At 33.5% G+C, this 17,037-nt stretch overlaps 1 protein-coding gene across 7 annotated transcripts in view; it reads left to right on the forward strand.

Moving 5' to 3' along the window:
- The first annotated feature begins 1,703 nt into the window (after nucleotides 1-1,703).
- The window catches only part of ttk (zinc finger and BTB domain-containing protein ttk), a 41,367-nt gene continuing 26,033 nt past the window's right edge, over nucleotides 1,704-17,037 (forward strand). For 2 of the 7 annotated variants that reach the window (XM_081979167.1, XM_081979172.1), the window contains exon 1: nucleotides 11,987-12,328. The gene's annotated coding sequence lies outside the window, so the exon portion shown is untranslated. Of the gene's footprint in view, nucleotides 2,021-11,981; nucleotides 12,329-17,037 lie in introns of those variants that run through there. The other 5 variants (XM_081979168.1, XM_081979169.1, XM_081979170.1 and 2 more) reach the window with 5 other exon arrangements.

The following is a 17,037-nucleotide window of genomic DNA, read 5'->3' on the forward strand; positions in this document are numbered from 1 at the left end:
TGGAAAGTCAGTTTTCTAAAAGATTCGAGCAAAAATCAGACTATTGAAGATCAGGGGATCTTAGAAAGCTTTTTCCTTCCGGAACGGAAGTTACTGGGTGTAATACCGAGTGCTACCAGCAATTGTACCGTCTAGTCCACGTTATGACATGAAGCAGATTGTGATAGAGGACCTATTCCAGAAGTGGTTAAATCGATAAACAGCCTTTGCAGTTAAAAATCTACCTCGACGGAAAAGAAGAAGATTGGTCAACTGACGGTTTATTTTGGACAATTTGTACTCTTTGACGAAGAGTATTAGTTGTAAGTAGTTTGTAATTTTTTGTATTAAAGACATTTGTAGTTTCAATGATATATTTAGAAGCAGGATTTTTAGGTAGAAAGTAAGTTAGATAGGTTTAGTTATTTACCTCTCGATTTACCTTAAAAATAACTTGGCATCCCTATTATAGAATTTTTATTCAAGCTTATTTATTTAAATTTTCTTTATTTACTAGATTATTAGAATGAATGGTCAGGGTGAATCTGATGCCAGTTATGATGATATTATCATGCAATTAGGAGGTGAGGGAGATTTGAGTAAATCTCATCTTCAGGATGATAATAATCATGACAATATGTGAGAAACGAAGATGTAAAAAGATGACGTCATTCTCAAAAGGTAAAAATCCAACTATATTAGACACGGTTTTTGAGATACGCACAAAAAATCGTTAAAAAGAAAAAAAAATTGAAATATCAAGTGTTATATGTCATTAGAATGGTAATTTTAAGATCTTCTCAAAAATCAAATAATATACAGAGTGTTCTAATTTAAAAAAAAAACAATTTTTATGTGCGTATCTCAAAAACCGTGTTCAATAGAAAAGAGTTGTTTTAGAAATGTATTTTCAGAAATAAAAAATGCACCTGGAAGGCACTAGACATTTTTGAAGAAAAGTACTAATTCTGAAAAGCAGCATTATCTGTCAAACGGTGACAGATATTAACCAACTGTTTTTGCCATTAAGTTTTCTATCAAATTTGAGCTTCGACATTAGTTTTCTCTATTAATAAGAGCACTTCCCAGTTAAATACATCCAATTTGGCCCACCCTGTATACCATAATGCCCCAGCGGTTTACCCCTGGGATAAGTTGCTTTAAATCGGCTTATTTTGATGTCAGGAATAATATGCCATAGGATTTTGTTACAGACCTTTTATTGACACCCTGTATAACTTTGATGTCAAAAAACGCGCTTAAGAAAAATCACATCAACGTTCTCGGAAGATTATTTTGCCACCTGTAGCTATATAAACCCCCCCACCGAATCCTAGAGTCAAAGTACTCTAAACGATTCTCGGGTGGGCCCACAGATCAACAATATCACAAATTACACGGCGTGTACACCCTCGAAGCGAGTTTATACGGGCGCACCGAAAAAGTGTTACGAGAAGTCAAAAAGTCGTCCTCTTTTCACGGGGGGGTCACCAACCCCACCGTACAGCGGTGCACGTGTATCCCCATTTCCATGCGCGGCCCAAACGGGCACTGAACGCGACCCATCGGGCGCACGCCCACGGCCACTTTTCTGGTCCACTGTTTCAAGCCCTCAAACTGCAAAATACAGTCGACCAGGTCAAATTATCGTCGCAACCCGCACGTCCCCAATACGACGCCACTGTATTGGACCGCTGTACATCCACAATTTCCAAGGTTAACTCGACTGCGTGGTGGTGGTATTCTCAGCACGGGTTGCGCCGACGGGGCACGAGCGAGTTCTATTTAGTTACTCGGAGGGTGTGCACCACTACGTTCCACACTTGTCTGTCTCTCTCTAACTTTGTCTCACATTTTCGGACGTTTTTTTTTTTTTTGAAAAATTCACCCCCGTGGGGTGAGTTTGTGTGCGATATCATAACACACCGTATACGAGTGAGTGAGAAACAATGATGTCCGAGAGTTTCGTTTGTTATTTGAATTAAGTGCGCCGCCGTCTGTGTGGGAATTATTCGCATTCACAAGGACAAATTAGTATTGCGTAAGTAACTCTGGCTTCTCAGATTTTGCGCGCACACCCTTGATCATCCTGACGCGCATGACATCACCTACCGTTTTAAGTTACTTTTTTTTCATTTTGATTACATTATTATTTATTGTCGCTATTTTCCGCGCGCTTTATGATTTACTCCTGGAACCGAAAAAGCAAATTACATCTGGAATACCAAATCGTCAGCCAAATTCAACCTAACAAATCAATCAGTGAGATATATTGATAATTGCAAACTTAAAATTAATTACTAACCCAAGTTCATCTACTTGATTTACTTACCAGTAACCATCAGGTGACTCAAAATATTTTTGTGAGGGTCAAGCATTCTGCAGATGCTTCCTCACTAATTCAATTTCAACCAAACTCACCATCAACACAAAAAAAAATGAATCAACAATTTTGAACTAAAAACCCGCTACAATAAAAACTACTACTTATTAGGAACCTCTTTATCATTGTTATCAATCCCCAATTTAACTCAAAAACATTATATTTCATATAAAAAAAAAGTCAACTTGCAGATTTAAAATACAAAAAAACATTTGATTGGAGACTATCTTAGATAATATCCGCACATGAGTGTACAACCGGTAGCTTGACCTTCCAGTAAATTTATTCGCGGAATAGATGGTCCATCAAGTTTAACTCGATTTAAATTAACCGAGTTTAAAAGTTAAAGGTTTGATTTAAAGGGACTGCTTGTTGTGTTCTTTTCGAGCGATAGACGGCGGATAATTTTTTGTACACCAAAATGCCTTTTTGCATACAATTCAGCTTTAAAATACCTCACAATGCTTCTATGAGAGCTCAAAATGCCTCATAGTGATAATGCCTAAAATGCCTCAAATTGACCTGAAATATCTCGAAATGCCTTTAACTTATTTTTCCGTCGACCATGTATTAACAACCTTTTTTAATGGACGATAACGAATGCAAAATCATTTCAATTCATTAATGAGTCCCATTAATGCACGATTTTATCATAGGCAACCAAATACGCTCATACTATAGTTCCATCCTTCTTTATTTGTATTAAACAGAGAGAAATAGACGCACATTATTTAGTTGACATCCACCATTACCGACAGAACTAACTGTCACTGTCATTGTCAAAGGTACCTATGATTTTAGGTTGCTATGTTGCGTAGGTACTGACAATTAGCTTTTTTTCAAACTTTTTAGGATAATAAAAAAAATGATCCATTACATACCATCCTTTGAGTTACGTAATGAGGAATTTTACCTCGCAGTTGACATCTGTCAAAAACCGTCACGTGACTAAGAATTTAAACGTTGAAAATTTGGTAATAGTTATTTACAAGTGCGGGAAGCGACACTTTTCCGCACGCTGATTGCAGTTGACCGAATTGGGCAGACATAATTGTGCATCTGACATTTAAAAATACTTTTGTAAAAATATTTAAGAAAAAAAACATCATCGTTTGATCTATACAGGGTGTCCCGCGAGGTAAGGGACAAAACTTCACTACGTGTTCTTTAGGTGAATTCGAGTCAAAAATGTTCTATGAACATGGGTCCGCAAATGCTTCCTTACCGAGATATGATTTTTTAAATTTAATAGTGATTTTGTGCCGAAAACTACAATGGCTCTCATCCACATCATTAAAAGGGCTAGACTATGCTTACAATGGGAAAATGGACACTTTGAACAATTATTATAAACAGTTATTTTCCAAGAGGTATTAATTTTTTTTGTAAAAAAATATTTTTGTGAGGTTATTGTACTTTTCAACACAATAAAACTATTAAACTTAAAAAAATCGTATCTTGGTAAGGAAGCATTTGCGGACCCATGTTCATAGAACATTTTCGACTCGAATTTACCTAAAGAGCACGTAGTGAAATTTTGTCCCTTACCTCGCGGGACACCCTGTATAAGAAAAACTACAAGTAGGACGTGTTGTCCACTGAAAAATTCAGATGAATTGAAAGAGAAGTGGCCTGTTAGGTCTCCAGATTTAACACCTCTGGACTTTTTTATGGGAGTATACAGGAGTGTAGGCTTCTTTTAGGCGATATAATTAGAAAAGTTCCAGTTCACTTGCAGTTATACCGGAAGTACGTATAGCTCGACGTATAGATACCAATTTTCTTATTTTAAACAGATTAACTTGTATATTAGTATAATTTTGACAATTGGCAACAATTTCAAGTAGGTATCATGTATCATAATCGAAGGGTCCGATCAGAATGTTCTTTTGATAAGAAATGGTCTTTAATTAGGAAAGGCCCGAGAAAAGACATTATTAAAATTACCTTTATAAATTACCCAAATGTTTCGTCAAAAAAAAATATGAAAAACGTTGACCATCATCCAATCCATTACCTCAAACGTTATCTGTGCTATTCCCAACAAGACGGTGTGTAAAAGATCTCCTGGATACTAAATTTCCTTGACAATGGATCGGAAGAAGAATTTGCACTGACTGACCAACAAATTCCTCTGATTTGTCACCCTTAAAATCCTTCCTCAGACCATTTCGAAATTTATACTGCCTCGTTAAAAGAAATCCATCGTACATGAATTAATAAGGTCAAATTACATCCCAAATTCTGGAAATGCATGGAAATCAATGGTGAAAATTTTTACCAGTTGATAGCCTAAAACACTTTGTATGTATATTTATTTAATGGTTTAATGTGTTTGTTATGAAAATGGAACACATCGCTTAAATAGTACTTCATTTCCGCTTCAACCGGAAGTGGCGCTCAAAATGCGTCTGTAAATTGAGTAAACATAGTTTTGTTTTTAATATTCATTAGGCCCCAGTTTCACAAACGCGGGATATATTTTTTTCTTCCTATATCTGAGGAATCAAATTTGAACCACCTTGATAGTCAAATCCTCGGTCAAACCGGAAGGAACTTTTGTAGAGAATCAAATTCTTTTTTTTTAATTCAAAGCAAGCAAATACACTGATACTTATTTCTTTAGTCGACAATTAAGTTCATTAAGGACATCATATAATTATCATGTATAATTAAATTAGTCATATCCCAGTTCATATCCTTCCTTTATATCGCAAAGTTGTCTTGTAAATACATTTATTTGGACACTACTTCTTAGATAATATCCGCACTTGCATACAGCCGGCAGCTTGACCTTCGAGTAAATTTATTCGCGGAATAGATGGTCCATCAGGTATGACTTGATTTAAATAACCTGAGTTTAAAAGATAAATGCTCAATTTAAATGGACCGAGTATGTTGATTTTTTGCGCAGATGGGAAGTATTTCATGTTTTGAGTCTCAATTAACTAACTCGGCAGCATGCTGCTCAAAATGCAAGTTTTCATCAATATAAAGACCAAGATTTTTGACAACGTTGACAGACTTAAGTTCAACATTGTCCAAAAAGAGACTATTACTATACTACTATACTATACTATGACTATATTGTTCAGCAACGAGTCAGGACTTAACTTTTCCTTATCAAAAATCATAAACTGAACAAAAACGAGTCCGTGCCTACTCGAAAAGTTACTTAGACTTGCCAGATCGACAACAAGCAGTCTGTATATAAGATGGGAGAAAAGAGTAATAGAGTTCGCAAGTTAGAGCAACAATAATTCGTCCTTCTAAAAATAAGTAGATATGCATGTTGTCATTTTTTAAAAGAACTTGTTCCCAGGAAGAGACAGCCCTCCAAAGTTCAGCTTCAAAAATTGTTCAAATTGAGAAATTTGGAGTCGACTAAAATGCCGCTTTGAAAATTTAAGAATTATTAGTACTTCCAGAGATATCCGAAAAAAAACAAATTTTGGAAATTAGTTTTGTTGACTGATATCATGTGTACAATGCACTCTCAAGATACAATTTGTGATAATTTAGCTAAACTGAAACAAAATACATTATGTTGTTTCCAAAACAAAAACCTAAAAACTGATGATGATTGTCAGAAACTGAGATATTTTATGTCATTAATGATTATGCTACTTTGTAAACCTCATCAAACAAATCAGGAAAGACCCAGAAGAGTGCGATAAAATAAAATCAATCAACAATTAATTAGAAAGTCAGACTGGAATCCGTGATGTCATTTAACAGCGTCACATCCTCATCAGTTTGAAAATGTCAATGATGTCACGTGAAGAAGAGTCAAGTGACTTAAAGATAATTGTTAAGCTGTAATTTTCAAGAGACCCTTTGTTAAAACATAATTTTCGTTATTTTCAATAAACCGCCAATTTCAGCCATATCTTACGACTATATGACACATCATCGGAATCAGAAAAAACAGCCCATTTCAAAAATGTGAAAATCAGTTATGGCGCTCATAAGAAAAATTATAGTTAATGATGGTAACTAAAAACCGAAACGTCGGAACTGAAATTTGATACTGTCACATTGTAGAAGAGGAAAAGTGGCAATGGTAAAGTGTCTTGATTTCAGTTATCTTCTAAAATAAATTAAATTTGTTTTTCTCAATTTTAATCGACTCCAATTTGAACTTCGTTGTATCTCTTCAAATAACCGAATTCCCCATGGTGAGGCCCGTAAAACGGACACCCTGTATAACAGAAGAAGACGTTTGTTCTGTTTTTTCTCCGTATGACTAATAACCTAGCAATATCACTGGAACAACAAGAAAATAGATTGCCTGGTGGGAAGTAAATAATAGAATATGAATGATTTGATTAGCCAACAGCAGTGAATTCCAATTTATAATCCACAAGGTGTGCAATTGGTACTATTAATCAATTTAATAAGCATATTGAAGTATGTTGTTATTTTATAGTGGTAAAGAAATTGTAAATTTCTTCATTCTATCGATACAACGAGTATAGAGCGTCGTAAAAATTCTGGAAATAGTCCATTATAGGCCAAAATCGTAGAAAGTTTTGTTATTTAATGTCTATTAGGCAGTAAAAAAACAAAAAGTAAAAACTTGCTAAAAATCGGGAAAACAAGAAATTATAAAAATCTGAGTAAAAATCAAAGATAATCAAAATTCAAATGACAACATTAAGAAATTTCAAATACTATTAGCAAGAGTTACATACATTACCACTACCTTATCTCGAATAAATCCTGTGGAAAATCCCTATGCTTCAGTGTTACTAATCGCTGTACTAGTTCTGGATAAGTGAGAAACAACGTTTTCTTAGTATAACCACAATACTGTATGTGGATAAAAAAACTTTTGCTTATTATAACTCGAAAGGGATGAATAATTCTGTAAATAAAATGATAATAGCGGCATTTAGTGCCGCTAGCTCGACCTCCGAATAAATTAATCTGTAGTTTTCGTTCTGGGTTGGGCTGATTTAATTTAAATGTTTTTATAAATCCAGGAGATTGAAGTATTTCTGTTTTTCAGAAATTTAACAAAAGTAACTGTTACAATTTCAACTAAAGCAATTAGAATATAGAAAAGTATAAGTTATCTATAGATCGAATGAAAGGTAAATCTTCCGTACGAAAATCACATATTTCTTAAATATACCAAGCTTATACAGTTTTCTGTAAATTCAACATTGAGAAAATTACCTTGGGCCATCTCTCTATCTAGTCTCTGTCGGGGTGCTTTGGTTTGCAATATATTTTTAGTTTGCTTTACTGCTATACTAAAAACTATTGAAAAATTTATTTTAAATACTGGGAAACCTGGAAAGAGACTAGCAAAATAACATTTTTCTTCAAGATGAAACACCCTGTACAAATCAAAGTTAATTTTTCGAGCTTATTAACTTGTGGCACAATTTCTTGAATGGAAGCCATTTGTTGTATAGAAAACTATCAGCGTTTCAGTTTTCTTTGCTCAAATACAAAGTTCATTTTGTAAAAAAACCGACAAAAGATGTTATGTATAACTTATATCGAAATTAATAGATAGTCCTCATAATCATAGTGTGTGGTCATTACATTATGCACTATGCTACTCATGTATGCGATTGAAGTAAGGAATCCCGTTAGTTTGTAATTGGATAGGAAGTGAAGATTTTCACTTCTTAGAACCTCGACTTATCTGATTCAAATATAACTACTTACTGGAAGTTAGAAAAAAGGTTTGACAATGATATTTGTATGTTCAATCAGTTGTTTCCAACACCAATTTTTTGGTATTTAGTGGGTAATTTTTGGTTAGTGGTGCACTAATTAATTAGTAGTTGGACAGCTACCTATTCCAGATTGATCGAAGGTCAAGTAAACACGATAGAAAATCTGGAAATCCTTCAAAATTATAATGTAGACTAGAACACTTCAATTAAGTGGGTTATGTATATCGTCATTTATTATCATACATTCTTTCTAAATCTCAGACTTTTATACTACTTCTAAGAAAAATTATTTTTTAAAACTATTTTACAAAAAAGTTTTTACTTATTGTTTATACGACATATGCAGTATGTTACTCTTATAAATATTGATGGATTACGTAAGGGTTTATATATTGCAATACTACGAAGTGTATAAATAGCCAGCAATAAGACTGTATTTAATTTTGTATTACAAATCATTCCTAGAGGTAGCTGGGACGAAAAAATTAAAATTTTTCTTGGAAATGTACTGGGTGTTTAAATAATACCGAGTGTTAACCGTCTGTATTTCAACAACTTAAAATATAAAGCAATATTACAGAAACAGAAAAGTTACACATGTTTACAAGAAAAGACAATCCTATCAACTGATGTTTTTACATTCGATGACTTAATCTGAACAAGTTTTGTTTTGATACAAAAACATTTTGTCGTTTTTTAAATACTGATAACCAGCCATAAACGAGATATTAAAATGATACTTAATATTAAATTGGTGTATAGTGGTTCACAGATCGTGTTATGCACGTTGAATGGTGGTTCTGCGGTTGGTCCATTCTCTCATCGTTTGCTGATGATGCCAAATGAGATTGTGGAGAAACGTCAGAAAACTGTTTAATTTTAAGGATCAATAAAAGAACTAATGTCATCCCTGACAAGATGCTGTAAATATAAAAAAAAATATTGTAACTGTGGAAGAGTAGCAGAATACGGTAATTTTGGAGGGTAAAAATGATTGTTCAAGATTACGTTACAATCAGAATTAAATTTGTTTAAGCATTTTTTACATTGAATTTAAAGTTTAGTAAGTAGGTACATCATATTGAAAATGCTGTTCTTCAACTTTGGCAATTAGTTTGTGTCTATCTGTCTAACACTTTTTTTGCATTATAACTTGATGCAGGAATAATGGGCCATTCAAAAGTTATCATTTTATGATAGTACCTTTATCGGTATAAAGGTACAAAGTGGTTTTTGTGCGAAAGTAGTTTTGGGGTGTCTTGGGTCTGGTTGGCCTTTAAATTTAGATGGCTTGACCTTGCAGTATATCTTATCGCGGTTTTTGGTACGTTAAAAAAATACTGCTTTGTTATGTGCATACATGCCCTATGAAAGTTTTGCTTTGTAGGTTTTATTTTCCTCCTAAGAATTCGAACAGAGGTGAATACCAAAAGAGCATAAGATGCAAGCTACTCATTTTTCATTGATTAGGTATACTGACTTTATTGATGTGAGTAATAGAGGAAGATAATATTACTGCCCTGCAATTTAAAGTGCATACACTTCGAAAACAAATATATACTTCAAGAGTTTTTTTCTCTTGGGTTTTCTGCACTGATTTCGTGATAATGGGGATATTTAATTATTAGACTCGAGAATAGACTAATTATATTTGAAATTTCTTATATTAATTTTTCGAATACTTTATTCTTTTTATAAGGGTGGTTTTATCATACTTCTTTATTCTTAGAAAAGAAGAGTGTAAGCAATGGTACTTCATAGAACTGCTCACTGTTCAATTCTTGATAATTTATTGTTAAAAAATTTGCAACTATGTATTAATTTTCTATTGATCTTGTCGAACTTTGGTACAAATATTACAGAATATTTAGCTTTAAAACTGATTTTTTTTTTCGGGCTTTGTCTGCACAACTTTACTTTGTCTAGGCAAGAGGGAAAATGCAATCTGGGCCTAAAAGCAGAAAATTTTAAGATACAAAAATAGCTGAACAAAGTTTGGATCTATTTACACATCCTAAGATTTGGCAGAACGAGCTGAAGCAGAAAAAAAACATGAAGAACAAGAAGAGCGTCAGTGCTTTTTTTGTACTTATTTCACCTAATTTAAGGTACTTTGGTATAAATATGTCCTTTGCTGTGCATTGGAACCCTTCTAGAGCAAAATAAAAAATTGCCAAACTGTTTTATATGAACTCTTATAGATTTCACTAAAACTCCATTAGAAAGAGGATAAAAAATACTACAAAATGAGCCAAAACTGGCCTCTCTAGCACTTCATGTTACCGAGATATTGAATTTCAAAAAGTAGTAAAAAAACACCCCTATTACCATTCTTTCAGTTTTTTTGAAAAATTTAAAATTTTAAAGTGCTTTTTTATACTTATTTTACCTAATTTAAGGTCCTTTGGTATAAATGTGTCCTTTGCTGTGCATTGGAACCGTCCTGGAGCAAAATAAAAATCTGCCAAAATTGCACTTTATGCAAAAATTGCATTCTTTTTTTTTTTGAAAATGTGCCTTCGGATTTGGGATATTTCTTCAAATAAGGTTAGAAATAAATAAAAACAGAAACAAATTTTTTGTTTTTTTCGGATTAACTTGAAACGCCAATATAAAACAATATAGTTACCTATTTTGGAAAAAAAATAAAATAAATTAAACCACTAAATAACTACATTAAAAGGCCTACATTTGCTGTTTGTTTTTTATTTGGGGACCCCCAAATAAAAAACTACAGCCCTTGAACCCAATCCCACTGATTCCGTACGGGCAGTCAGGACAATATGGACGATTAGGTGGAAGAATTCCAAAAAACTGTTAAAAACACCTTAATAAGCTGTAAAAGCGAGGAGAAGGGAACCGTTGAGATTCAAATTCAAAGGCGCTGATAAACCGTTAACAAAGTGAACGCAAGTGACTTACAAAATTGAAAACTGACAGATGAAAAAGTCATGTTGTCATCCGCCAACAAAGTCACTGTAGCAGGATAAGAGAGGGAAGAACACCAAACCAAATCAAAGTAAACAAACGACTTTAACTAATTGATTAAATTAAACTTGAAGGTTTTAAGCAGAAGTAGAATAAATCAAAAAACTATCAGTTATACAATTGGAAAGCTTGCTTTATACATGCGCGACATAGGGAAGCCTAGAGGGTGGTCGCAAGGAAGAGGCTAAGAGGGAAGAACATGTAAAAGGGGAAGAAAGGAGCAAATGTGGTGGCAGGGTTAGAAATTCAGAGATCTGAAGAAGGCAGTGGCCGGGTGATTATGCTGGTCATTCAAGCAGATGTGTTGACTGTCATTATTAATTTCTAAGACTTCTAGAAGATTAAGATTGCTCTTTTCACATAGATGTAATGCTTTGAATCCTTGTTCGATGTTAAGAGAGTGATTATTGAGGTCGAGGTGTCGAGCAAAATTGGATTTAATAGAAGTGTTAGTTTGGGTGTTAGGGTCTTGTCATTAGTTTGTAAGTAAAAAACAGAAAAATATTGGCATTGATTGGTTAAATGGTCATGTGACATTGACATTTTCTAGTGGCGCTATACATATTAGCTGGAGTTTCTCTGGTCTCACCGGGTGCATATTCTTGAAACCAGGGAAGGGAATTATCAAGAGAAAGACCTGTGTGAATGTGACAGGAACCCGCCATTGCCAGCTTCTTCTGTCACATTCTATCAACACTTCTTTGGAGAATTCCGTTCCCTGCTTTCAAGAATAGGCCACCATAACTCGGTTATTCAGTTTGCGATTACTGATAGGTGTATCACCAAAGTCACTAGTTAGTATAACATTGTTTTGTTTGGGTATATGATAAGGTTGGGTTACGACCTGTCGCGGAATAGTTGAGGAATCCCAAATGCCATCGCTGAAACTAAAAATATAATCAGTACGCAGAGGACATAAATAATCGTGGAACGTGAAAAGCCGATTCATATAACGGTGATTTCCTGACGAGCACAACACCCATCGCATCCGCAGATGACGAAACTACTCCAAAGCGCTAAAGCGATGGTCGAGGGGGCCCCTGGTCGGGGGGGATTGGCGCGCCAATTCGAACATACCCCGAACAACCCCGATAAGTTCCGAATCGACCACCCGATCTAGCAGGGACGTAAAGCGCGATTATTTGCTGCTGACATGGCGTCGTAACAGTGCGGTGGTGTTTTTTTAGTGCTTCCTGCTACATTTTTACGCAAAGTGACCAACCCTATTGGTTATGTTGCACCATATTCATTACTAGTGGCCATTTGTGCGTCATTGTTTTCTAAGGTAATGTTTACATTTACTTTATTATTGTTACCAAATTCACCCTGCATCCCAAAAAATCAATATATACGTAATAATCAATAATAGAGCCCTCATGGACCCGCAAGGAGGACTTTCCAATTAAACTGTTATCGCGTCACGCGATATATTTTAATAATAGTTTGAATTGTTCGGTGTAATTTAAGCTTTAGGGTTGCGCAAAACAACACTTTGGTGTATTGTAGGCGGCCGGGTTGCTTGCATGTGTATACGTTCATGGTCACCACGTTTTTTTATTCGTCGGTTTCGTTATTATCATTAGCAACAGGCCAGATTTTTTTGACACCGCAAAATGACGTCAGGGGAAACTTTTCGGCTTTTGTTTATTTTGTTTCTATAATGCCGTCATTGTTGTCAAAACGCACCTTAGAGTTCACTCTATATAATTTAAGTTAAAGTTTAGATATTAGTACAACCACTTATTAGGTAAATTTAACACGCACATCTGGCACCAGACACTTAAAAATGATTCCAAACAATTAATGATAAAATACTATCCGTTCTTTACAGGAATGCAGGATTGTAATTGAGGATGAGAGTTTACTGTTTGTATTTGGTTATAGTAGCACATGCGCCACTGCTCGGCCAATGCCATAAGCGGTGATGAGCGCGCATCTATCGCCTACCCAAAGCCTTGATCTCTAATAGGCTAATTTGCTAGTTCCTACATTTGGGGGAGCAAAAACACGTAATGGTTATACAGGGTAATTCATAATATATACGCAGGACTTTAGCATATACAGGGTGGTACAAATTGATTGTAGGATACATGAAGGCGAGGGTGGACCGCCGAGAATTTTTTGTACACCAAAATGACTTTTTTCATACAAAATACCTTGAAATGACTTTGAAATACCTCACAATGCTTCTATTATAGCTCAAAATGCCTCTTAGTGATAATGCCTTAAAACTGCCTAAAATGCCTCATGTTGCCTTGAAAAACATTGAAATGCCTTTAAAATACCTCACAATGCTTCTATTATTGCTCAAAATGCCTCATATTGCCTTTAATAATTTAAATTCCTTTAAAACATTTAAACTGCCCCAGAATGCTTTCAAATGTTTACACATTTGTGGCATTCTTAAATTTAGTTATAAGGCCACTGGTATTGAGACAACCTTGATGAAATACACCCTTAAAATTAGTTTTTTTTTGATCACGTGACATTTTTTAGGTTAGATTAATTAAGTAGTATGTCTGCTTTTACAATTTGTAGGTTCGTGACATTTTGACAAGGGTCAGGATTATTTATTTATTTTCTCAGGTTACATGACTGTTTATCCAAATTTGAAAAACTAAAAAGCTTAAAATTGATTTTTTTAAAAATCACTTGACAGTTTAGGTGACGACGTAAAGGTTTTTCCAAATTTTTGACACAACACGATTTGACCTTGTGCCGAAAGCTTAAAATTGATTTTCTAAGGTCAGGTGACTCCAAATTCAAACAAAACATAATTTTTGTACGGTTGTCTGAAATTATGGGTTATATTTTGACGTTTGAGCGAATCTTTTAACTGTCATGGTAAGCAAGTTAGCACGTGTTAAATAAAGACCTAATTATTTTAAAAAAACAGCTGAAAAATTGGTATTTTAAATTTAGACAGTGGTAAAATTGTAAGAACTAAAATAGCAACACTGTAAAGGCCAGTCGACATAGTCAAAAACTGTCACGTGACCATCAAAACGCAGTGTAACCTTTGGACAATTGATAAATTAAATTTAGACAGTTGTAAAAATTTAAATTGCAAAATACACGTCACGTGACTTGGATAATTAAATTTTTGAGCTTGCAACACTGTAAAGGCCAGTTGACATTGTCAAAAACTAAAACTAAAAAATTCCGAAAAAATTTAACACCCCGTTAATCCAAACAATACGTTATGCAATATGACATGTTTTGCAATTACAGTCTAGCTAAAAATTGTTTTTCTAACTTTACAGTAAATACTCGAACAACCCTCCCTGCATCTCAATACATTTTTGTGTTTTTCTAAGCAAGTTGCAGGTTATTGCCCGTTGAATTGTTCTAGCTCGCGTATAGCTCTTGTTCTATTATATTTTCATTTTTTTTTTTTAATTTTAAATATTCTAATATCATTATTTTTCTAACAAGTGCGGAAAGTGATTCTTTTCAATAAACTAATACAGTTAGTTACAATAAACTAATGTTAATTTGAACTTAAAAATTGACCAATTTTTATGCCCTGCAATATCTTAAATAGGGTTTTTTTTATTTTTCTTAAAAAAGTTTATAGAATTCATCATTCATCATCATTTACCCATATTTGTCCATTGTTGAACCTTTTCGAAACGTTTCCATATCTTCTGATCTTAAGCTGCAGCGATCCAGTTGGATGCTATTCTTTTTATACCATCTGTCCAGCGTGTGGCTGGTCTTCTTCTGCTTCTTTTGTCGGCTCTAGGTCTTCATTTTAGAATCCTCTTTGTTCTATAAATGTTTAGGATAATTTTAGCGTACCTATAGTCCACACGTGATTTCTTTAGACATTTCATAATTGCTTCAAACTCTTGGCCTTCTGAAAGTCTACGAATAGTAGAACCAATGGTCGGTTGTACTCAATAGTTTTTTCTATACGGTACGTACTTTAAAGACTTGGAGGTGGTCGTTAGTTCCATATGCAGGTCGAAAACCAGCCTCCTCTCTTGACTAATAAAGCTCCATCTTCTTTTCCATTCTCGATGTTATAATTCGGGTACATAACTTGTATAAGTGGCTGACAGGCCTGTAATTTTGAATATTTGTTTTTAAATCACCTTTTTTGTGCAATAAGATTAGGAATGGCTTGCTAGTGTAGGCAGAGGTTAAGAAGGGTCTGTATTTATGACAGCAATGTTACTCATCCAAGTTTCATAGCCTCTATGGCGACTCCGTCTTCTCCTGTGACTTCATTGTGTTTCATTTTGATCAAAAGGCGTAGAGAATTTCTTCTTTATTACAATAGAATTACTATACTGAAATAATTGGACATTTCAATCTATTTAAAAGAAACACAACAAATAACTCGTTAGTATTCCTCCATATAAGCAAGTGGTAGAAACATATTTTCGAAAATGTTTCTAAAATTTTGTTTATACAGGTTGTTCCGAAAATGTGTTATAATATTTTAACAGCGTATTCTACTAGTCATTTTAGAGTGGCCTCTTCATGAGACATTTTTAAGTTCGGGTTCTCATTGTTGAGATATTTACAATTTCCAAAATACCAAAAAAAAAAAAAAGTTTTTAATATTTTCCAAGACACTTATTCATTGAATTCTCTTTTTTGTCTAATTTAGGGAAGTGATTTTGTGTGTTTTCTTTTGGTTCAGTGTGTTTTTATACAGGGGGAAAATATGCACTTCCAACTTTTGTTTTATTTAGAACTTTTTCTATCCATTTTTTGATAGATAGCAAAAGATTATAATTTTGTCGTAAATGCCAAAATAATAACTGTTAAATGAAATATAATACTATAATTTTCATAATACATGATTGTTTATCTCGTTGTTTATGCATTAGCCATTATATTACTATTACTTAAAATTACTACGGAATGGTTTTAAAAACCTTCAAAACATTTTAGTGACGCAAATAACTACAATTTTTAAAAGTTATTGTTTTGATTAATATAATATGTCTAATGTATTAATTCAGTAATAATTTTAAAGTTGTATGAAAGTCACAAATGACAAAGTATCATTGAATTATTAGTATTGTATATTTTTTTTTACTTTTTGTTTCATAAATTATCCTTAATTTCGTAAGATCTTTATTTTTCTTAAGTGTAATTTTTCATCTGAAAAAATTTTTTATAGTTCTTAATTTTTAAATCTCTCACCCTACACAAAGTAAACTTTAAAATGTCCATTTACATAAAAAAATTAAATAATAATCAATATGGAAAGTTAGATTTTAGTGATTTATTATCCTATTTTAGATTGCAAAATTTCATAGTTTTTCTCAAATTATCAGCACTTTGACAAAATTGTCATTGTCTGTCCCATTATCTACCAATTAGTGTCGAAAACGTTATTCATAAATTTAATTCTCATTTCTGTATATTTTACTTTAAAGACAAATTTTACATACGTACATATACCTATACAGACAATTTTATGCACTTCATAACATAGCTAGTTCCAGTGATAATATTTTGTAGAATAAGCATTCTAATTTCTTATCATCATTCTAACGCAAATTGAAGTGTCTATTGAATTAGCCCATTTCTGCTTATAAATTATAACACCAGGTGAGCAGGTGAAACTGACTACCTTTAACTTGGTTTTTTTAGAGGTTTTTTCTACCTTACCCCTTCAATTGATATCATCTAAGCGGGTTTGAAAAACGTTTACATTATATCATGTATACAAGGACGAGTCTTAGAAACCAGTTTTTTTCGATATATCAATACGTAAAAGAAACCGTTTATTACACAACATATCATGAAAGTGACATTGAACAATACGATACGACCGGCACTTCTTCACAGATACTCATTATTCTGTGGTCAGAAATAATCAAATATGGTTAAACTCATTTTAAAGTAGTATCCAAAAGTAAAAGGTAGGTAGGTGAGTAGGTGAGAAAATTTAGCTATTTTGAAAAATGTTACTTACTTAAATACCCGTTAAATCCGTTAATACCAGTAAAATATATTATAATAGCTAATCTT

This window comes from Ips typographus, linkage group LG4 (assembly GCF_016097725.1).
Source record: "Ips typographus isolate SLU linkage group LG4, UJ_Ityp_2.0, whole genome shotgun sequence".
NCBI lineage: Eukaryota > Metazoa > Arthropoda > Insecta > Coleoptera > Curculionidae > Ips > Ips typographus.